General features: G+C 52.3%; 1 pseudogene; it reads left to right on the plus strand.

Moving 5' to 3' along the window:
- The first annotated feature begins 22,062 nt into the window (after positions 1 to 22,062).
- LOC126524804 (U2 spliceosomal RNA) lies at positions 22,063 to 22,242 on the plus strand (annotated as a pseudogene).
- Positions 22,243 to 23,232: the final 990 nt, after the last annotated feature.

Here is a 23,232-nt window from a genome sequence, read left to right on the forward strand (position 1 = left end):
CTAAAATAGGCACCTTATGCAGTAAAATTTATAGTCCTGACTAAATTTCTAGCTTTCTTAACTTGACAATGATCGCAAATAACACGGTAGAATGAGGAATATGAATGAGACAGCGTGGAAATAATGGCATCCTTACATGGGTTTGTTCGCTGCGAACAGCGTGATCGTGGCTCAAGGGGAATAAAGGAAGCTGCCGATGACACATTAAAAAAAGTATGGCTAGACATGAACACCCGGTTTCACGAATGGTGCTTGAGATGAAAAATGCACCAGCAGCTACTTCATTTAATCAATTGTGCATTTCAAGCATTCCGATTGACATGATAAGACACTAGCTTCTTACAGCGAACTTGCTTATGGCTAGGTTCTGGCGGATCTCATCTCAGTGGATATAGACAAAGAATTTTTCATACTTGGGACGATCCCGAAGCAAGCAATACCGGGCGGACCCGCAGCAGAGGTGAAGCAGGCGTTAAGCACTCCCGATACTTGGGCCGATCCCGAAGTTAGTGAAATTCCGGGCCGAACCGTGGCGGAGCTGAAGCAGGTGTTATGCAATCCCCATACGTGATCCACCCAAATCGTCCAAGATATCGTCTCATCCTCTACGGAACCGGCAAGTTGCCTGCTTCCTTCCGATATAATTATTTTCATCCAACAGCCACTTGGCTAAAAATATTGCCACTTCAATTTTTGAAGCGGGGACGGCCTCACTAGCCCTAACATGCCACCACTGTGTTCTGCCATGACTGACGAAACGCCGGTGTCAGATACTACCTGCATTCGAAGCCCTACTGAGTCGTCTGACTCCGAAGGAGAATGAACAACTCTGAGGCTAGTTGGTATTCCATAGTTTCAAACATCACTTACAGCACATACAGGGACAAGGGACCAAAAGAACGACGAATACAAGCGCTTTTGGTCCCTGGTCCCTGTATTCGCTGTAAGCGATGTTTGAAAGAATGGACAACGCCAGGAATACTCCGAAAGCCTCGACTTGCTGCCCACGCGAGCTTTGACCTCCATGCAGTCGGCGTCCACCTGCCAGCGTTACCTTCAGCCAGCTCCGTAGAGCTGCTGGACATTCTCTCAGCATTCATACGAGCGGAAAAGCTACCGGCGCATAGTTGTGCCGACGTTTCAGTCCATCTACGCAGTCGCAACCACCTCGCCATTCTCAAGACCAAACACATCGAACTCGTCAGACGCCTTCTCAGCGTTGAGAATATCACGCTAGCTGGCCACACATATACCGTAGCTCCATAGCTCGCAGCTCTCCCCAACTCGTGCGGCGGGCTTATCCACGGAGTTGGCCCTGGCGCCATCCCTGAAAAAACTTCGGCGTGATTTAGACTGTTATCAAGCCGATATCCTACTGGCCCGACACGTGGGAAACAAACTTCGCCCTGATCATTTTTGCCGGCATGCACGTTCTGTAGTCCACGCACTACCATCGACTCGAATTCCTCTGCCGTCCCCATAAGCCTTGGGCCCATCACTGCACTGTCTGCCTGCAATATGGACATCGCACGTGAGCCTGCCCCGGAAACCAGTGTCTGTGCCCCACCTGCTTCGCACCCATCATACAGACTGATGAACCACATTCCTGCCAACCATGGTGTCTTCATTGTCAAGGCCACCACACTCCCTTAGCAGATATACGCCCGTTCGGAGGCAACGAGATGAAACCTGCGCCAATGCGGCCAAGAAGCAGCGCCTCCAACACAGACAGCAGTGGAAGAGTTTCAATACGTCGCAGGGCCCAGCTAAATCCTCCAGTCCTCCATCTACATCTGAGGCGCCCACCTCGTCACACCTACTGCCGGCACATGCCCACTGGAAGGACCAGTGCTCGCGTCTTACCCAGGTGTCACTCACCCCTCTGATTCAACCCGCACCTACTTCACGAACGAATCCTGCGGCATACAAGAAGCCAGCTCCGGCCAAAGAAGCCTTGCCCCTGCAACAATCTGCACGACAGGTAAGGTCTCCGACGAGTCCCACACTCGCGCCAACAACAGTCCCCTCTTCCTACCGCGTTGAGCAGCTGGAGCTGGGGCTGACAGAGCTTACTTCCAGCGTAGCCGCACTCACATCCCTCGCTGAGATGCAACAAGCACGTATCGAAGCACAAGACCAATGTGCTTCCAACCTTGAGACACACATATCAAACCGCACACAGTCCCTTAACAATCTGAACTTCACCATAAGCAAATCATTTAATGACGTGCCAGACCCTATGGAAGACAACTACCATCAAGCGAACCCGCCTCGTGCCCTCTTCGTCAGTAGGCCTGGCCCCCAAAATTAAGCCCGCCATACTTCTCGATCCACGTAACCCTTCCAATAACCAGCATCATGGCGATCACATTAATTCAGTTCAACTGCCGTAGCCTCTCCGCAAACCACACCCCTTTCAAGCAATAACTCCTTACGCATAGCACACTACCCCATTTAATCCTACTACAAGATACAAGGCACACTAAAAATATTTCAGGCTATCCATCTTTGCACGCGGATCCCGCCGCGAAAATCCTCCAGAGGCTTGGCAAGCCCTTCGACACACTCTCCTATACAACCACCAGATAACTGAACTTAAGCTCACCCTCACTCAACCCCCCTCCCCCCCCCCCCCCCCCCAAAAAAAAAGAACATATCACCCAGGCCAACTGTGACCTTTTCGCTGCTTGCGAGTCCAGGAGTAAACTCCCAACTAGGATGTGTGGGTAGACTCGCTGCGGTGAACGAGGTCCCGCACCCCACCACTACAGAAGCTAACTCTCCATCGGACCACTCCAACTCGCACCTCATGCGTCTCAGGAGACGCCGTAAACGTCTCCTTAGCAACATTCGTACCCAACCTCACAACACTCAGCTTATACACACCTTAGGCACCCTCAACACTGATATACTAACTCATTGCTCCAACCTTCACACAACTAATTGGAATCGCATGTGGGATTCTACCAACTCTTCCCTCCACACTAAATCACCTGGTTTCTCCTCCGGTCCCTCCCTGGCCATGAGCCTGCTCCCCTCTCCCCACAATCTAAAACCATCTCTCCGAACATGGTAATACTTGCCTACTTCAACATGTCACCTATATATATATCCCTCCCCCACTCCTTTTCATGTCCCCGGAATACACTGGGCCGCCAAATAGCGACTTGGACAGCCCCTTCACTGTGTCGAAGCTGGAACGAGCCTTGGCTCACAATAAGGCTCGAAGTACTCCGGGTGCGGACCACACCAACTACTCCCAGTTGAAGAACCTGCCTGATTTGGATGAAGAATTTCTTTTACACGAAATAAATGAGCACTGAACCACCGGCACTCTCCCCGATCAATGAACCTCTTCCATCATCATTCTCATACCAAAGCTTGGAAAGCCCGCCATGCCCTCCCCAACCTGCGACACATTTCAGTCGCTTCCTGCGCCAGGAAAACCATTTAAAGTATGGTGCTCGCACGTCTTACGGATCTTCTCGGTGATACTCACTTCCTTCCGCAAAGTCAGATTGGTTTCCGTCCCCACATGTGTATTGAAGATCTTTTATGCGAAGCATATTACTAGAGCTCAACCCAGCTCCTCAGGCGCGGCGGTGTCGCCTTCAATACCACGTGACACCGTGACGTCACGACAGAGGAGAAACTGGGCTCCAACTCGCGCCGTCGCTCACGGCGTCGCCTTCAAGGCTGACCACGTGACACCGTGACGTCACGACAGAGGAGAAACGGGGCTCCAACTCGCGCCGTCGCTCGCGGCGGTATATAAGCAGCTGCGCTTGTTTCTAGGTGGCTTTAGCTCACCTCTTGCAAGATGGGCTGGGTGGGAATCGAACCAGGGTCTCCGGAGTGTGAGACGGAGACGCTACCACTGAGCCACGAGTACGATGCTTCAAAGCGGTACAAAAGCGCCTCTAGTGAATGCGGTGTTGCCTTAGAAACGAGCTGTTTCTAAGGCTCAGGCGTGCGTCGCTTGCTCAGGCGCACATTTCGTTGCCGCGCCGAACGCTGCGTTGCTCGACGCTCACCGCGTCCAATGCGGGGCGCGTAGTCGCTGCGCCGTAGCCCATTGTCTTACACCCCTTGGCGGGTCGACGGGAACGCTGTCGCGTTCCACTCTTGAAGGCGAAGCAGAGTAACGCATGAGTTGTTTCTTTGTCTAGCCGAACCAAATATAGCCAAGCAACAGCAGTTCACCAGGCTAAACAGTGGTTCAACAACTAAAATAAAGGCTAGTATGCTTCGCATCCTGGGCTTAACCTTAGCTAAGCCACAGCCATTTTTTTCTTCTTCTCCGGGAAACTTTCTCTCAACCTTCGAGGTGTGAACTTCATGCACTTTTCACTGGGGACGTGCACAAAGCTTTCGATGCCCTGCTTCATGATCCTATCCTATTCCCCCTCGAAGACACCAGCTAATGGCGACTCTAGCCTTACGTTTCTTCTTTTCTCCGCTCGCGTCATGCTCAGTTCTAACTTAGGACAACGTTATCCCCACCCATCTCACTCACTTGGGGAACCCCTTAAGGCGCCGTGCTCTCTCCAACCCTTTCTAATCTCGGGCTAGCCCCTCACGCAAAGGCCTTGTCTGAGATTCATGACCTACAGTCCGTTCTCTATGCTGATGATCCTTTGCTGTACTCAAGGATCACCGGGGGAGGTGTAATTTCCGCTATAGTGCAGCCTCAACCTGATTTCCAAATTCCTTTCCCGCTCCAATTTGCAACCGCCTCCAGATAAATCTGAGCTGCTGCTCCTTTTCACTACCAGGGGTGCACCACTAATAAGAGCATTGCACTTGTATTGCTAAGACGTGGGGCCATTACCCACCTGCGGCAGGTTGTTTTTCATCCCCTTTCAGTGCCATTAATTTATAATTTCTTTAATTCAATCAGTAGGTACAAGTAACTTCTCTTATGTTGTCCTTGGTGTCTGTTTGTTGGCTTCTCACGATATAATTAATGAAAATCTGGCCCCTCGATTAACACTTTTTCTTCTCGTTTTTCCACTACTATGTAACAGTCTAGAAGCCACCTCCTATCTCTCACTGTCACCGGTACTCCCACCCCTCACACATTCTTCTGTTGGGTTCCAGGCTTTGCCCTCCAAGAGCACTCTTTCACCCGAGCAATACAGTCCACGATGTCCACATGCCACCAAGAAACTCACTTATTCCAACCAGGGGTCAAGGGGCGCGGCGGCCTCGACGAATGCAGAGCCAGTCAACCTGTAGCAGGCTTTGTATTGAATAAAGTCCTTTTTTTCCCTGCCATACTGCACACTTACGCAGACACAATTGCATCGCATTCAATCGGCTTATACATAACAGGCCTATCTCTCCGCTTACAAAGCTCTTGCGCCTTCACAGGGATCGCCAACTGGGCCGCCTATCCAGCTCTACGTCGGGCTATTGGCTACTGCAGGGGGCTGGCATCCGGCCCATTGACCTTCCTCCGCACACGCCTCAACGACCTCTTCCGAACAATCTTCATGTGACCCCAAGTCTTCACGAGGGACGACGACAATCCTTCGTTCACTTCCACGACCCTTTCCCTGCTGACATTGTCACATGCTACGTTGACGCACCGTATTACCAAACTCATGGCTTCAATGCTTGTGTCACAATGCCCAAACCGCTCGGCATTCCCATCACTGCTAATGCTGGCCCTTCCTCACTTCCTACCGCCCCTCTATGCTTTAAATTCGCTGCGATCATTCACGCGACAAAAGAAATAACTCTTCTCCCTACATCTCCTTGGTATTGCATTTCTCTGACTCCATGGCGGCAATCCGGGCTCTTCGCGACAACAGAATTCCCGATAATCTTCATGACGACCTTTCTGACGCTCTCTCAATTCTCTCCCCTGCCTTAGTCACTGTGGTGTGGGTGCCAGCTCATGCAAGGATTCCTGGCAATTAGCTCGCTCATGAGCTTCCCCGCTAGAATAATAGCCGGGCGCCGGTGATCTGATGGGCGTACCCGCCCATAACAGACGAGGCACACTTTTATAAGAAAACTCTCAAGCGGCAATATAAAAACCTTGGACATTCATTGAAGGCTCTTCCACTACCGCACTCTTTCCTCTCTAGTGCCCAAGTAAACACGCTCAGAGCCATCCAGCTCAGCACTTTAATCACTTTAGCACGCCTATACCTTTATCGTTACCGCTCCGACCCCTCATGTCCTAACTGGCCTTCTACGTACGAAAATACAGTGTAGATCCTCTTCTTTTGCTCCGCTGCTCTGTAATCCCCTCATTACCCTAACCACTCACCTCACCACTGGCGCGAGTGGTTGGTGTCGGCGGCCTTCGCTGACCAGTTCTACTGGCGGAAGAATATCTATACGTAACAGTCTGAGCTGGAAAGAATTCGTCTCTCACTCTCTCCCCATACGTGGGCCGATCGCGAAGATAGTGCAATGCCGGGCCGACCTGCGGCGGATTTGGAGCAGGCGTTAAGCGCTCCCTATATGTGGGCCCATACCGAAGATAGCGCCATACAGGACCGACCCACGGCGGAAGTGTAGTTCACCATTATGGGGTCCACATACACAGCTTCGCTGGTCATTCTTCTTTACAGAGTGGAAGTGCACTGAATTTTTGCGGACATTGGTAACACCAGTAGAGAGTTCCTCACTCGGCGGAGCTCCACAGGGTAGTATTTAGCCCAGCCCACCACAGCACGCTGACTTTGGAAGGGCTCATGACGTCTTCGCTGCTCGCATCAATCGAGAGCTGGACAGTTTTCTGAACATTGTTCTCGAGCTGTTAGGGTGACTGAAATTGACCGCTAAATAGAGACCGCATTGCCAGCGCGTACAGTAACCACCGGCGTCTCGCTCCGGCCGAAAGCGGTGGTCACAGGAACCTTGCTGCGCAGAGACCCGATTCGGTCCAGCGGCAACGTCGGCAGGCGAGCGCCGCCGCTGCGCCAAGCCCGGGTCTGCACGCATCAGTGATGGAGGGGGAAGGAGAGGCCGTGGCGACCGAGGAATCAGACCGTTTTTGCGCGGTCGGTGAGTCGGGAGATCTAATGCGAGCACAGCTCTCGCAACAGCTGCGCGCCTTCGGTTCGAGCACCGTCGGGGGACGCACAAGCGATTTTCTCGCCGGTTCTCAGAACTGCTCGCTAATGGCGACAACGCTTTTTCGACGCTTTCTTGTGCAGCCAGTGTGTGCGCTCAGCAGACGGAAGCTATAGGAAACGAGGTAGCTCAACTATACGCTCCTGATCGTGAATGGACCGCTCTGAAATAACACGAAAGCTGACGGCTGATCCTTACAGCACAGAGTAAGAAATTCAACAAGAGGGGACACTGGGCGAAAACTGGCCAGAGGAAATACGTCACGCTAGTACTGATGCCGTCCGTTGGTTTCCCCCAGCATCGAAACAAAAAAGTGAAATGAGGTCAACCGACAGTGTTTTATTTTTTATTCTTGTCCGCTAATACTGAAAAGTGTTGCGTATACATGAACCTTGCGACTTAGTCTTGCGTTACCTAGCAACGAGCTAACGGCATTCCAGACACGCCAGATGCATTCCTCATGCGCCAAACACGAGACCGAAGCGAGCCAGGCCGGCTGCGCATGTGAAGTTCGCCTGTAGGGCGGCCTGCCTGCCTTTCTTTTTTTTTTTTTTTACAGTGAAGCTGTTTATGCAGACTCTGTGCCGTCATTGTCGGACTTCGCTGAAAAATGGCCACGTGACCTAGCGAGAGAGGAAAATAAGAACTCAACAGGCGGAAAGGGGTTGGAGTGGTTCTTTTCCCCCGTTGAGAATGCTATCTTATATGCAAAACTTATACGGTTGTCACACAGTGTAATTTAGACGATCGAGCCAGATCGGAATCGAATTATGAACAATTGATTCTACCCTGCCGCGAAAGAAACAAATGTTATGCGGGTGGTTTGCAGCCAATGAACAGCGCCCAGCGATTAAAACGCGATACTAGGAGCACGTGGCTGCCGGCACTTCTTGCTGGTGCAAGAAGTAGCGGCCGCCATGTCAGCCTTATCAGTCTTGAAACCAATCCAACCAATCGTCAAAACGATTGCAGCGCCCGCATCTGCAGTAATGGGCCTTGCGCCTAATTTACGAAGCTTTGGATTAGTGTTTCCGCAGATTCCAACCCAGCTACAACTATGGGAAGACCACGAGTAGTGCGTACTACTCAGGAAGAAGCTGCCTACCGCAAGCGTCAGTGAGAGTTGGCTCCTGAACGAGGTGGTCGTCGTAGAGCAGGCCCCGAACTGCGCGCCAGAGATGGATGGATGAAAAACTTTATTAGGGTCCTTTAGGCCGCGCACTAGCGCGCAGCGGGCCGCTCCCACGTCGGGACAGAGAGGCCGAGTCTCTCCGCCGCGTCGCGGGCCCGTTGGACAGCCTTCTTCGAGGTTGGGGCTGTGTAGGACCGCATCCCAACGTGAAGAAGTGTTGTTTTCATCGCTGTGTAACGCGGGACATCGCCAGAGCAGCGCGCCAGAGATGTCGAGTTTAAATGGCCACGCTGACCATTAACACGTATGTACATTACACTAACACTCTACTGCATGGTGCAACACTCGGTGTAACTAACGCAGCTTCGCTGTTCGACGATCTTCACGGACAGGATGGGGTGGTGATTGAGCTCTCGTCGTATTCTTGCGTTCTTTCTGGACTTCGACACGCCGCTACTGCTCTATTGGACTACCGCAAGGTGAAAATCTTGTTTGAAAGTCTGCGACGCATTTGAAGCATTTTAGGTTTACGGCACGTACCGAGAATTGTGATGCAGTCAGCGAAAATCTGGCTGGCCATCCTGGCACAGCTAATATGGGTTAATGACGCGTAATGGGAGATGTTTGCGACGATTTCTATGGGCCCCAACTTTATTGTAACTTATTTCGGTAGTTTTTGGCCGCCCTTGCCGCACCCGGCTTTGTGACGCAGTTAGCCATAAGGAAGGAAGGAAGGAAATCAACTTTATTCAGGTCCTGCAGGCCACGAGAGCTTTGGGCTCTCATGGAGTGGGCGTCTCCCACGACGGAACCGGGAGGTTGAGTTTCCTGGCGGCGTCGTGGACCTGCTGGACGGCCCAGAGTTGGGGAGCGAGTTCTTCGCTCCGGATTGCCTCTTCAAACTTGTGCTTGTCCTGTTCGTAGTTTACGTGAGCTTGCGAGCACGGCCAGAGTAAATGATAAACGTTAAGGGATGTATTACAATTGGTGCAATAAGACGTCGTAGAGCTCAGGCATGTAATGGTGTAATCTGTTTTGAGTGGGGTATGTGTCTGTTTGTAGCATTCTGAGTGTAACTGCTTGAGCTCGAGTGAGCGTGCGGTGTGGCGTGCTATATTGTCTGCGTTGTAGGTAGTAGTGTTTAGTGACTTCGTTGTATGTAGTGGGCGCGTCCTTATTCTCCGAGTGGTCGGGTGAAGCCGCGCGGTCTGTAAGCGCGCGCGCAGCCTCGTGTGCCGCCTCGTTAAGGTTGGGGACGTCGCCGAGCTTTGGTCCTAAGTGTGCCGGGAACCAGTATATGAAGTGTTTCTTAATCTCTTTCTTTGAAACAATTTTGAGAGCCTGTGCGCAGACCGTGCCCTTCTGGAAAGCTCTGATAGCGGCTATGGAGTCGCTGTAGATATGGGAAAGATTGTCGTCGGTGAGCGCAACAGCGATCGCAACCTGTTCGGCCTGTTCAGGCTTCCTTGCAATTACCGTGGCTGCATATCTTGTGGATCCGCGGCCGTCCACAACCGCCACTGCGAAAGCTTTGTTTCCCGTGTATGCCGCCGCGTCCACAAAAGCTGAGCGTTCACGGTTCGCCAAGGCTTGGTTAAGAAGGAATTGTCCTCTCGCTTGTCGTCTGCCCCTGTTGTTTTCGGGGTGTACGTTTCTGGGTATAGGGGGGACCGTGATCCTGGCGCGTATGTCCCGTGGGAGGTCCGCAAAGTCTTTTTCTATGTGTCCTTGTGCAAAGCCTAGCTTCTCTAGGATCGTGCGCCCCGGAGGCGTCGTCGAAAGCCTAGCAAGCTGGGCGCGCTGCTGGGCTTCGGCAATTTCTTCCAGGGTGTTGTGCATGCCCAGGTGCCCCAGCTTCTCGTTGCTGGTGCTGGTTGGAATGCCGAGGGCTTGCTTGGTGACCTTTCTGATTTGGGCATTCAGTCTGTCTCTTTCGGATCGTGTCCAATTGAGCATTGCCGCAACGTATGCGAAGTGACAGGTGACGAACGCGTGTATGAGTTTGATGAGGTTATGTTCCTTGAGGCCCCTGTGTCTATTGGCAATTCTTCTGATGAGCCCAATAGCGTTGTTGGTTTTGGTGATGAGCTTCTGAACCGTAGAGGCATTGACGTCTTTAGTCTCTACGATCATACCCAGGACTCTGATTTTGTCGACGCACGGTATGGCGTGTCCCGAAGTGGTTCGTACGATAATTTCTTGATTATAGTCGAAGTCTGACGAGTATGGCCTGCGGCCTTTCTGCGTGGGTCTGCGTACGAGCAGCTCCGACTTGGTAGGCGAGCATCTGAGTCCTGTGGGAATGAGAAATTCTTCTATGGCGTTCACTGCTTCTTGCAAGATGTCCTGCACCATGCCCGGGGTTCCTTTGGACACCCACATGGTGATGTCATCTGCCTATATGGTATGCTCGAGCCCGTGGATCTGCCCTAGTTTCTCAGCAAGTCCCGCCATGGCAAGGTTGAAAAGCATAGGGGAGATGACCGAGCCTTGGGGGGTGCCCCTGCTCCCCAGCGAGAGTGTCTCCGTGGAGAGGTCGGCAAATCGGAGCGTAGCCGTCCTGTTATCCAAGAATGACTTGACGTACGAGTGGAACCTAGCTCCGAGGTTGAGTTCGGAAATGGTGTCCACAATGTATTGGTGAGAGAGGTTATCGAACGCTTTCTCTAGATCTAACCCAAGAATGGCCTTGGCGTTTCTAATGGGGTCATCAATGATTTGGTGCTTGATTAAAATCATGGTGTCTTGAGTTGATAGACCGGGTCTAAATCCGATGAGGGTGTGTGGTAACAGCCCCTTGGTTTCGAGGAATCTGGAGATTCTGTTTTGAATGGCGTGTTCCGCCGCCTTACCCACGCACGACGTCAGTGATATGGGTCTGAGGTTCTCGACGCCCGAGGGCTTGTTGGGCTTTGGAATGAGAACCGTGGTGGCGTTCTTCCATTCCGGTGGGACCCTGCCGGAAGCCCGGACCTGATTGATTTGTTCCGCTAGGAACTGGACGGAGTCTTCGTCCAAGTTACGAAGGGCCTTGTTACTAATACCGTCCGGACCTGGGGCCGATGTGCCATTCAAGTTTTGAAGGACGGTCCTGATTTCTTCCAGGGTGAAGGGTTCATCGAGGTCGGGGTTGTCCGCTCCCGTGTACGGGGAACCGGATGCCTCGGCCTCGTTTTCCTCGCTGCTCGAGAGTGGCATGTATCTTTCGGCAAGTCTTGCCATAAATTCCTGCTCGTTGGAGTTTTTGAGTTCACGTTTCGCTATCTTGTCAGCCGCCTTGGTCTGGGAGCTCCTGGTTTGACCTTTGTTAAGAAGGTGTTTGAGTAGGTTCCAAGTTTTTCCATATGTCACGCAGCCATCGGCCCTTGCACATACTTCGTCCCATTGTTGGTTGGAGAGAACTACACAGTGGTGCTCAATGTCCTTGTTCAGTAGTGCAATCTTTTTCCTAAGTCTTCTATTGAGTCGCTGGGTACGCCATCTCTGCAGTATGGATCTTTTCGCTTCCAGCATGTGAGCGAGCTTAGCGTCCATCCCGATTGTCTGGGCATCTGTTTCTATTTCCTTGGTCGCGTTGCGGGCGTCCTCCTTTAGTTCTTGCGTCCACTGTTCTAGTGTAGCGGGCTTGTCGGTACGTTCCTTTCTTATCTGTCTAAACGCATCCCAATCCGTGTATCTCCACTTTCGTAGTGGTTTCAAGGCGATTGCTATTGACGTTTCCACAATGTAATGGTCGCTGCCGAGGTCTTCGCCGGTATTATGCCAGGTGGCCCCCTCGGTGTTGAGAACGAACGTGAGGTCTGGGGTGGTGTCCCTCGAGACCGAGTTGCCCATCCTGGTAGGGTAGAGCACGGACGTGATAAGGTTGAGGCCCATCTCTTCCGCATCGCTGGCCAGATTTCTGCCTTTGGCGCTGGTGATGCCGTAGCCCCATTCTACGTTTGGGGCGTTGAAATCTCCGGAAATAATCAGTGGGTTGTCCCCGGCTTTGTCCCTGGCCTTCTTCAACAGTCTTCTGAAACTTTGCGTTCTGTGGTTCGGGCTACTGTACATGTTCAGTGCTAGTATGCTCTTAGCCTTCTTGCCTTTGGGAAAGACTTCGATGAACAAGTGCTCGCATTTGCTGTCCGGATTACTTCTGTCAATTTCGGCCCACGCGAGCCTGTTACTGACAAACGTCGCTACGCCGCTGCAGCCTTTTGTTGGTGGAACGGCAATTGTTTCATATCCCGGAAGTGTGGGTGTGTCGGTGTTGGTCTCTTGAATGAGTATGATGTCCGGCTTGTCTGTAGTGTGTCTGATGTGCTGTTGCAAGACCGATTTCTTGTTTCGGAACCCGCGACAATTCCATTGCCAGATTATAAGCTTGCCTTGATTGTTCGTTTGCGCTTGGTGCCTTTCGGCTGGTTCTCGCTTATTTGCCTTCTCCATTTTTGCTTTGTACTATGGTTGCGGACTTTACCGCCATTTTGGTTGTGACGATATCGCTTGTTGCAGTGTTCCTTCTGACCATGGGGGAGGCAGGGGAGTTGACCGGTGCCGTGGAGTGAGTGAAGACGGTCCTCTCGAGGCCCTCGATCCTGGCACCGAAGCCCTTCTCCATCACTTCTACCCTGCTCGTTAGGCCATCGACCGCCTCTACTAGTCTGTCGTGCCCCTTCTTTAGTGATTCGACATCGAATTGTAGTTGACCTAGGGTACTAAGGATCTTGTCCAATTTACCGTCTATGTCCTTGGCAGGCGTGTCGCATTCCGTGGTCTTGGCCTTGCGTTTCTTGGTAACTGGTATGCCCGTGGGTGGGCTTTGACTAGTCGTTTCTGATTCCGCTGCGCTGGAGGGATTCGGACTGGGTGAAGTGTCCATGTGCATGTCCTGTGTATGTGCAGTTGGTGAGCTAATTTGCGTTTTAAGCAATCTATTCTCGTTAGCCAGTTCTGTCATTGTGCGTCTGAGTTGAGCGTTTTCGTGCTCGAGTGCTTTGATTCTCTCTAAGATGTCTTTGTGTACAGTATTCTCTGGCCGCGCTTGCAAGCTCACCTGAGATTGGTCCCTCAGTGGCCCGGAGTTAGTGGGCAGCGTCCCTGCCGTTGCCGAGGCCTGGCATCCCGTTGTCGCCTTGACTCGCTGGGCCCAGCTGTTAGCTCCGGCCGCGGGTGCGAAGCGCACGCCCGAGGTGGAGCGGCCCCGGCTCCCGGGTGTGCGGGAGCGGCTCCTGCGACCTCTGCTGGCCGATCGGGATCCCGAGCTCCCTCTGGATCTGGAGCGCCCTCTGGGCTCGCGCTGTCCGTCTGGATGCTGCGCCGCACCTGCGCCGTTCTGCCTTAAGAGACTCGTCGCTTTTTCTCGAAGTTTCTTGGACGCAATGGCTGCCTGCTTGTTCTGGATTCTTCGTTTGCGTACCACGTACGGGACCTGGTATCTGCTCTTGCATTCCTTGCTGGCCGTGGGGTGTTTCTCGCCGCAAAGCGCGCAAGAGACTTCTTCACAAGCGTGATCTTCTCCGGGGTCTGGAATGCCGCAATCCCTGCAAGTATGCTTTTCCGGTGTGGGGCATACGTCTGCTCGGTGCCCTAGTTTGCCGCAAGCCTGACATATGGCGATCTGCTTCCTGTAGAGCGAGCACTCTACCCATGCACATCCGTACATCACGTGGTTGGGAACTTTGTGCCCTTCGAAGACTACGATCACCGTCCCGGTTTCCTTAATGCGCTTCGCCGCCAGTGCGAGTGGGTTTCTCGGGTTGACGATGGACCTGGTTATCGTTTCTTGCGTGTGGTGGAGCGGAATGTTGCGAATGACTCCCTTGCACGTGTCGTCCGGTGCAGTCTGGTAGGAGAAGGCCTCGTACGTCTGCCCGGCGATGGTGACGCTCTGAATTTTCAAATACCCGTTGACGTTTTCGGGTAGCGGGGAACTCACGACCATGATGTTCTGTTTGAGGTTGGGGCAAATCGTGTCCCCGTCGCACTGCATCGGTTCGAGTCCGGCTGCTTCTTGAATGGCCTGCACAATTCCCACGTGTCCGGTTTTGGCGATGTTCAGTCCGCCGCGGATGCGAATTACTACTTTGGTCTCGTTTTGCGGGAGTAAGGGCATTCTACTTGCCTTGATGACTTCTTTACGGGCCGACATGGGCTTGGTTGCTTTCGCTCTGGCGCCGGAGGCTGCCACGTTGGCAGCCATGTTGAGGTTAGACTTAGGCTTGGTCGCTCTTCGTGGGGCGATGTCGCACCACCCGTTCCTGACGGAAACCTCCGAGGGGTCGATTTCTCGGCCGATCACTTCGTAATTCATTGTAGTGCCGTTGGCAAGACTTGGGTAGATGTCTTTGTGCCGGTGGGAGCCCCGGCGTCCGTCCAAGCGAAGAAATCGTCGGCGGGTACGGCGTTAGGGTTAGCCGACGTAGCGCCCGCTTCGGGCATAAAAGTCCTCGCGGTAGTGCACAAAATAAACTCACAGGGTCGAAAATGGTCTTGAAGTGAAGCATATATCTTCATAAACGTGATGCCGCGGTGCAATGGCACTGGTTTCGCAAAAATCACACTTAATTTGAACAAATTGCGGGGCTTCGACGCGACGCGTCCTGGCTCGCAGTCACTTCGTCTTCTTCCCCTAGCCATAAGCAGTTCGGCCGTATGACGCAGTTAGTTTCACGTGTACTGAACCTTACTGGGACACGTGCGCGACGCTTTCTCGCACACCCAACGCAATTAATTTCGTTACTTTTTCAGATACTTTTCAGCCACGCTCGCCGTGCTTGGCGCTGTCACGTAGTTAGCGAAAATCAGCTCGGCCGTGGTGACAAAGCTAGTTTGGCGTGTACTGATTCTTAGTGGGACAAGCTTGTGGTGCTTTTTATGGCCCCGTAACAACATACACCTTCTTTCGACACTCACACTTGTCGAAAACGCCACGAGCGATTGCCAAGAGTGAGAACACGGGAGTGTGATGCTTGGCAGACAAAACGCGCAAACGGTAACGCCGAGGAGCTCAAAAACCAGGAACTTGGAACTCGAAAATTCTGTCTTCTGAACGACAGAAAAAAAGGCTTTGCATCTACGAATTTGTCTTGTGTACGAGTAGAAGGCATTCTGCGAGCGTCTAGCATGGTCTGGCTGAAATCCTGTGTCATGGCCACCTATTTGTATGTAACGTGCCGTCGCGTTAGCTGTGGTCAAGTTGTTTTGGAAACGCGCAGTCACCCATGTACTTGCGCTTTGAAAGTACCAGAAATAATGCGCGCTAATGGGGAAATGTTTGGAAACCAAATGTTCTCTATGTATTTTAGGGTATTCTTTCGTATAAGTCGGATATATTATACGCCATGCCTGTAAAACCGAATTGCTTTTGTTTCTAATAATGCCCATTCCCCACTTTCTCCACTGTACATGCAGTATTCCTATGAGGTCTAAATATGAAAATGACCCGCGCTTCTCTTTTTTTTTACTTTTTTTCAGCTGAACCGTCCGGTGGAGCTTTGCACGGAAACTACTGCTACTTATCTGGCGCCCTAATGTTGGATGAGTGCACAAAAAGCCAGGAACGAGCACTTATATAGAGCAAAATAAACATTTTGTAACGAAGTAGAGTAGCCGCCTGCGCCACAGCACCATCGCCACCGGCATGAGCTCGTGGTTGCTGTTTTTCGCCGAATGCTTGTGACAGCTACCCGTTCGCGCCCGTTGCTAATAACTCTCTTAGCAAGTGGTGGAGGTGCTGGGTTTCGACCACCCTGGAACTTCGGAGTCGCACTCTACCCCCCAACATGCCCGACGACGCACGCACTCCTCCAGCTCATCCAACGGCGCCGGCCACCTTGGTTTGTGCCGGTGCCTTGCGTCAGCGAGATCCCCCTATCTTCTCCGGCACAGATGACAAAGACGTTGAAGATTGGATCTCGTCTTATGAGCGAGTGAGTGCCCATAACCAGTGGGACGATGTTACCAAGTTGTGAAACGTCGCATTTTATCTTACGGACGTTGCGAAACTATGGTTTCTAAACCATGAAGCCGACCTCACTTCGTGGTTGGTCTTCAAGACCAACTTTACCCAAGTTTTCGATCGGCCTGCAGTAAGAAAGCTTCGTGCAGAACAACGTTTGCGCACACGATCCCAAGAGGCCGGAGAAAACTTCACAAGCTACATTGAGGACATTGTCGACCTTTGCGAACGGGGGAATGCATCGATGTCAGAGGAGGAGAAGACCAAACATATAATGAAGGGTATTCAGGACGACGCATTTCAAATGTTATCGAAGAGTCCTCACACTGTCGCTGAAGTGATAGAATTGTGCCAAAGTTACGACGAGTTGCGCAGGCAACGGCTTCACACCCGACGTCCCACCCCACCCGCCGACTCTCTATCAAGCCTTGGAGTCGACGACAACCATGCTGCTCTCTTCGTAAAAATCCAGAAATTCGTTCGCGCAGAGGTCGCCCGCCAGCATTCTTTGATATCTTCTGTCCAGGAACCACCCCCTGCCTTGCATCCTACGATCCGCGACTTCATTCAAGAACAAGTCTCTCAAGCCGTTCCTACAGCCGTTGAGCAGACACCAGTCACGGCTCCTCTCACTTACGCTGAAGCAGTTTCCCGCTCTCGTCCACAAACGCCCCTGCCGCCCTCTATGCATCGACCACCGATATTTTTGCCGCCATCTATGCCGCTTCACGACCGCCTGCATTTTCCTCCAATGCCGCTGCCCGACCGACAGCATTTTCCGAATCCTCAACCGCGACTCGGACCTTACCCCCACCAGTGGCGCACCTTCGATGACCGCCCAATATGTTTTGCTTGCGGTGGTGCTGGTCACGTGGCGCGCCATTGTCGTCGTGGCATGCTTCCTCTTCAGAACATCCGGCGAGCGCCACCTTTCCCCGCTCCGTTTTCCTCTTCGCCTTCCAGCCTTCCTACCACTTCCTTTTCCCCTGACCGCCCAACCACCTCTACTCGCCGCTCACCATCTCCCCGTCGTCGCTCGCTTTCTCCGATGCGGCGTCGTCCCGTGTCCACCGAGCAGGAAAACTGATGGCCGCAGTTCCCGAGGCACGAACTGCGTCCACGTCGCAATGCCCAAGTCCTCGTCCCTCTCCAGCCAACGTCATTGAAGTCTCTGTCGAAGGAATCGCCGTCCTGGCACTTGTAGATACAGGAGCCGCCGAATCCGTAATTTCCGCCGAACTCTGCCGCACACTACGAAAGGTTTTGACGCCTCTCTCCGACTTCTCCCTTCGAACCGCGAACGCTCAAAATATAACGCCTCTCGCTGCCTGTACTGCTCGCGTCTTCATTCAAGGTCTACTGTATACCGTCGAATTCGTCGTGCTGCCCACTTGTTCCCATGATATCATATTAGGCTGGGACATCCTTGCGAATAATAACGCCGTTATTGACTGTTGTCACGCCGAACTCGAACTTTCTGCACTTCCCGACGTCGAGCCTATCGAAAACGACCTTTCCAGTGTTAAACTGTTTGTGTCCGAACACAATTCCGTCCCTCCACGCTCTTCCCTGCTTGTGCCTGTGTCGTGCGCCGCTATTTTTGATGCCACTGTTCTCTTTACGCCCTCTGAGCTGTTCATTCACCGCAGATGTTCTCCGCTGCCCTTTGCTCTCCTTACTCTTTGCAATGGCGTCACGAAAATGGTCGTCGACAATCCCACAGCCTGCCCTTTAGCTTTATCTCATGGTGAATGCCTAGGCCTTGTTCAACCGGTCGACACCTTTTGCATCTTTGACACTCCTGCCGTTTCTACTTCTGCGGGCCTTGGCGCACTTACTTGTGACTCTGCGATTGATCAGTCACTCCTTGACGCTTTCCACTGCTCCATCGACGATGGCACGTCATCTTCAGAACGAAGCCAGCTTATTGCTCTCCTGCAGAGGTTCAGCGCTTCTTTCGACAGCCATGCTTCCGGTTTGGGCCGCACATCGACCGTTTTTCACCAGATAGATACCGGCAGTCATGCACCTTTTCGGCAGCGCCCTTACCGAGTTTCCGCCTCTGAGCGCCGTGTCATTGACCACCAGGTTGCTGACATGCTCAAGTGTGGCGTTGTGCAGCCTTCCAACAGTCCCTGGGCATCACCGGTCGTCCTCGTTAAGAAAAAGGATGGCTCTATTCGATTCTGCGTCGACTACCGACGTCTGAACAAGATAACGCGCAAGGACGTTTACCCGTTACCGCGCATCGACGACGCCCTCGACTGTTTGCAGGGAGCTGAGTTCTTTTCTTCGCTGGATTTACGTTCCGGATACTGGCAAGTCCCCTTGGCACCATCTGATCGACCTAAAACAGCATTTCTAACACCTGATGGATTGCAGGAATTCATCGTAATGCCTTTCGGCCTGTGCAACGCTCCAGCCACTTTTGAGAGAATGATGGATAATATTTTACGCGGCCTCAAATGGAACACATGTTTATGCTACCTGGATGACGTAGTTGTCTTTTCCGCTGATTTCCGAACCCATCTCAGCCGTCTCGAGCAAGTTCTCAAATGCCTTACTGACGCGGGACTTCAACTTAACTTAAAAAAATGTCGTTTCGGCACCCGAAAGCTCACTATTCTTGGCCATGTTGTATCACGAGACGGCGTCCTTCCGGATCCAGCCAAGCTCCGCGCTGTCACCGACTTTCCGCAACCAAAGAAGTTAAAGGAGCTTCAAAGTTTCCTTGGTTTATGCTCATACTTCCGACGTTTCATTCGAAATTTCGCTTCCATAAGTGCACCCCCTGACAGCCCTTATAAGTGGCGACAAAGAACTTTCCGCTTGGTCGCCCGCCTGTGATGACGCCTTCACGAAATTACGCCGCCTGCTAACCTCGCCACCTATCCTCCGCCACTTCGATCCTGCAGCGCCCACAGAGGTCCACACCGATGCCAGCGGCGTCGGACTTGGCGCCGTACTCGCACAACGAAAAGCGGGCTTTGATGAATATGTCGTTGCCTACGCAAGCCGAACTCCGACAAAGGCCGAGGCTAATTACTCTGTTACAGAGAAAGAGTGTTTATCCATTATTTGGGCCCTTGGAAAATTCCGTCCTTATTTGTATGGCCACGCTTTCGATGTCGTCACTGACCATCACGCCCTTTGTTGGCTGTCTACCCTTAAAGACCCATCTGGCCGACTTGCTCGCTGGGCCCTTAAGCTACAGGAGTACGACATCCGCGTCCTCTACCGTTCCGGGCGCAAACACACGGACGCTGACGCCCTTTCTCGCTCACCGGTCTCCGCTGACTGCGCTTGCCTATCCGCCCTTGAGCCCACAGTTCCATCTCATGCACTGCGCAACATGCCGTCGGAGCAGCGCAAGGATCCCTGGATCAGTGCTCTCATCAGCATCCTTTCTGATCCATCCACCTCTTCACCATCTCGCGCTCTTCGCCGCCAGGCTGCCCACTTCTGCATTCGCGACGGCCTTCTTTATCGTCGTAATTACCTCTCTGACGGTCGCAAGTGGCTTCTCGTGATACCCCGCCATCTCCGTGACCTTATCTGCGACGCTTTCCACGCAGACCCTCAGTGCGCACATGCCGGCCTCTTCAAGACCTATGCTCGACTACGCATCCGATTTTATTGGCGCGGCATGTATAACTACGTTAGAAAGTTCATTCGCTCCTGTGCTCAGTGCCAACGCCGAAAATTACCTCCCGGACAAGTATACCCGTCACAACCCATTCCCTGCCCTCGTCGGCCCTTTGATCGTGTTGGTATAGACATCTACGGACCGCTACCCTCCACTCCAGCAGGCAACCGCTGGATTATTGTTGCAGGGGATCGCTTGACCCGCTATGCTGAAACAGCTGCTCTGCCGACTGCCACCGCCCGCGACGTTGCATCGTTTCTGTTACGACATTTCGTTCTTCGCCACGGTGCCCCTCGCGAACTTCTGAACGATAGAGGCCGCGCCTTTCTTTCCGATGCTTTGAAGGCACTACTCGACGAATGCCGAACCAGTACAGCGTACCATCCGCAAACTAACGGCATGACCGAGCGCTTCAACCGTACTCTTGGCGATATGCTCTCCATGTACGTCGCCTCTGATCATTCAAACTGGGACCAAGTTCTCCCTTTCGTGACGTATGCGTACAATACTGCGACCCAAGCAACTACTGGTTTTTCCCCTTACTTTCTCCTATACGGACGAGAACCTTCTACTACTCTCGATACCATTCTGTCATATACACCTGACGCGTCCGAAAGTACTCCGCTATCTGAAGCTGCTTGTCATGCCGAGGAATGCCGCCAGCTTGCCCGCTCTTTTTCCACCGAGGACCAGTGGCAGCAGCAATCCCGTCAACCTGCCGGCCGTTCTGCACCAACTTTCTTGCCTGGCTCTCTCGTATGGCTTCGGGTACCCGCTACTACACCCGGCCTCTCCTCAAAACTTGTCGCAAAGTACCTAGGATCCGACCGCGTTCTCGAGCAAACGTCCTCCGTCAATTACATCGTAGAGCCCCTCACGCCATCGACGGACCTACGCCATCGCGGCCGCGAACTTGTCCACGTCTCTCGCATTAAGCCGTACTACGACCCAATAGTAGTCTCTTCGCCTTAAGCCGCCAGGATGGCGCCTTTTTCTGCGGAGGGCGATTGTAACGAAGAAGAGTAGCCGCCTGCGCCACAGCACCATCGCCACCGGCATGAGCTCGTGGTTGCTGTCTTTCGCCGAACGCTTGTAACAGCTACCCGTTCGCGCCCGTTGCTAATAAATCTCTTAGCAATTTCTTCATTTGAATGAATGTGTGGTGTTTATTGGCGCAAAGGCCAGGTATGGCCAAAGAGCGTGAAGCCGTCATTTCATTTCACAAGGAGTCCTACGTCCGCCTTAGGAGATTGCACGTGGTACATATTCGATGGAGACTTGTTAGACCATTCGCTGTGATTTTTGCTACATTATAAAACGATTCCGTACCAAGAGCGCGCGTGGTTTAACAGTAAAACACAAAAGAAAATGCTGCGTCGATCAACGTAGCTGGCATAACGCGTTCCAGCTAGCGTTCAAAACGCGCGCGCCGATAAGGAAACCGGAAATGTGGTTCAGATAATAATGCCGGCGGCTTGGTGCGCAACACTCGAATCAGCCGCTGGGCTCTAAGGGAGTATTCACTCTTGTTGAATTTCTATCTCTATGCTCATGGGTTCGACGGTCGGAGACTGTCAAGGTATCGGCGAAAATTCAGTGCGATTACATTCTGTGAAGGTGGATGAAAAGCGAAGGCCCCTTAATGGGGCCTTTGCTGAAGGCCCCTAATGGCGAACTGTCCATTGCCATGCGTCAAACGCCTATATGCACATAAATGGAAAGCGAGGTGCGACTAGTCGCTCCTCCACGATATCGAGCATCGGATGATGATAAGGCACCGGGGGGGGGAGGGAGGGGGGTATGTATTTCCATGTATTGTTTTGATGCAAAACAAAACGCGGCACGACAACGTTTACTGAAGAATCGCGGCACGTAGAATGGACGAGAACCTCACTGCACTCCGAGGGCAGACACTGCATCACTGTAGCTAAGGCGTTCGTGTGTTGTTCGACGTCCCGCAGTGCAGTAACGGTGTTGAGGTCACTTGGAAAGCACATGCGGTCACACACAACAAAGGCCCAACAAATTTTGTTCCCCGCAAACTCCCTCTAAAACCCGGCCGGGGCTCAGGTGAAACGTTCCAAGTTCGCGTGATCGAGGCTGCATGGATGGCTCGCACTTCTTTCCACCTCGCGGTCGTGGCGGGCAGCACGCTTACGGGACCGCAACCACGAGAGAGCGGAAGGAAAGGAAAGATGATTAGGCAAGCGCTTGGAACGCCGACAAAGTGAGGGCGGTGCGAACGTAGACATGGCCGACGCGGGTCAAAGTGTAGTATCTGTTCTTATCAGCTTAATATCTGATACGAGTTGTATTTGGACCCAAGATATCAAATTAATTTTTGCAAATTGGCGGAATGCTTAAAGCCTGCTTCACCTCCGCCATGGGTCGGCTCGGTATTGTGCTACCTTCGGGATCGGCCCATGTATGGGGAGAAATTCTCGATCTACAAGGCTCTTGACCGTGGACACATTTTTGCTCAGAACCTAGCCCTATACAACTCCGCTGTAAAAAGCAGGCACTCACCATGACCACGTCTCAACAGTAAGGGGCTTTAACCATAACGTCGCCACGAAAGACAGAAACTGCTGGCGGAAGTTCCTGTCGCAGCCCCTCTCAGTGGTAGCGTGAAATCTGGCAAGCTCACAACAAATGTATATTATCACATTATAGTGACGGAGAACAACTACAGTGACAGAATGCGTCGTGAAACTAACCGTATATTGTGCAAACCGGTGCCCAGCAAAGCAAGTAACACTCAGTGGAGCGATAGCGGTGAGGACACTCGTCGAAATTTGATCTGAGGGTCAAGCATGTCGGCTTTTATAATGACTCGTCCGAAGTACCAGAGTAAGCGCTGGTGCCCCTTTACCTTCAAGAAAGTTATACACAGTTCGCGTCGCGCATACAACCTGATTGCTTCAGTGAGGACATACACAGCAGATAGAATCAAAGATAACTTTAAAGTAAGTTGTAAATCATACAGGCGCGTCTTGAGCTGAGCAATAACTTTAATTCGTAGGCGGGCCAAATGCCGACCCCTGAAGAACTCTAAATAAGTACACGTGTCAATGTCCCCTCTTCAAGAAGATCGTCTCAATGCTAAAAACACGAGGGCAAAAGTGAATGCACGCGTAGTAAAAAAAAAAAGTGCCCCATGGTTTGCCATCGCTGCTAGAAAACCTTAATGTGCACAACATAAATTATATCAGGTCGCGAGTGGTGCCGCTGTAATTGCGTAATGTTGCGTGGCACGACATCATAGACCAGGGTGCCTATACGTTGGATGATCTTGTAGGGTCCGAAATAGCGCTGCAAAAGTTTCTCAGTTTCTCACTTAGTCAATATCGGCGTATCGGGCTCCAAACCTAAACATAGTCGCCAGGCTACTATTCCACGTAGCGTCGTTGAAGATGGTAG

This window comes from Dermacentor andersoni, chromosome 3, assembly GCF_023375885.2.
Source record: "Dermacentor andersoni chromosome 3, qqDerAnde1_hic_scaffold, whole genome shotgun sequence".
NCBI classification, from domain to species: domain Eukaryota; kingdom Metazoa; phylum Arthropoda; class Arachnida; order Ixodida; family Ixodidae; genus Dermacentor; species Dermacentor andersoni.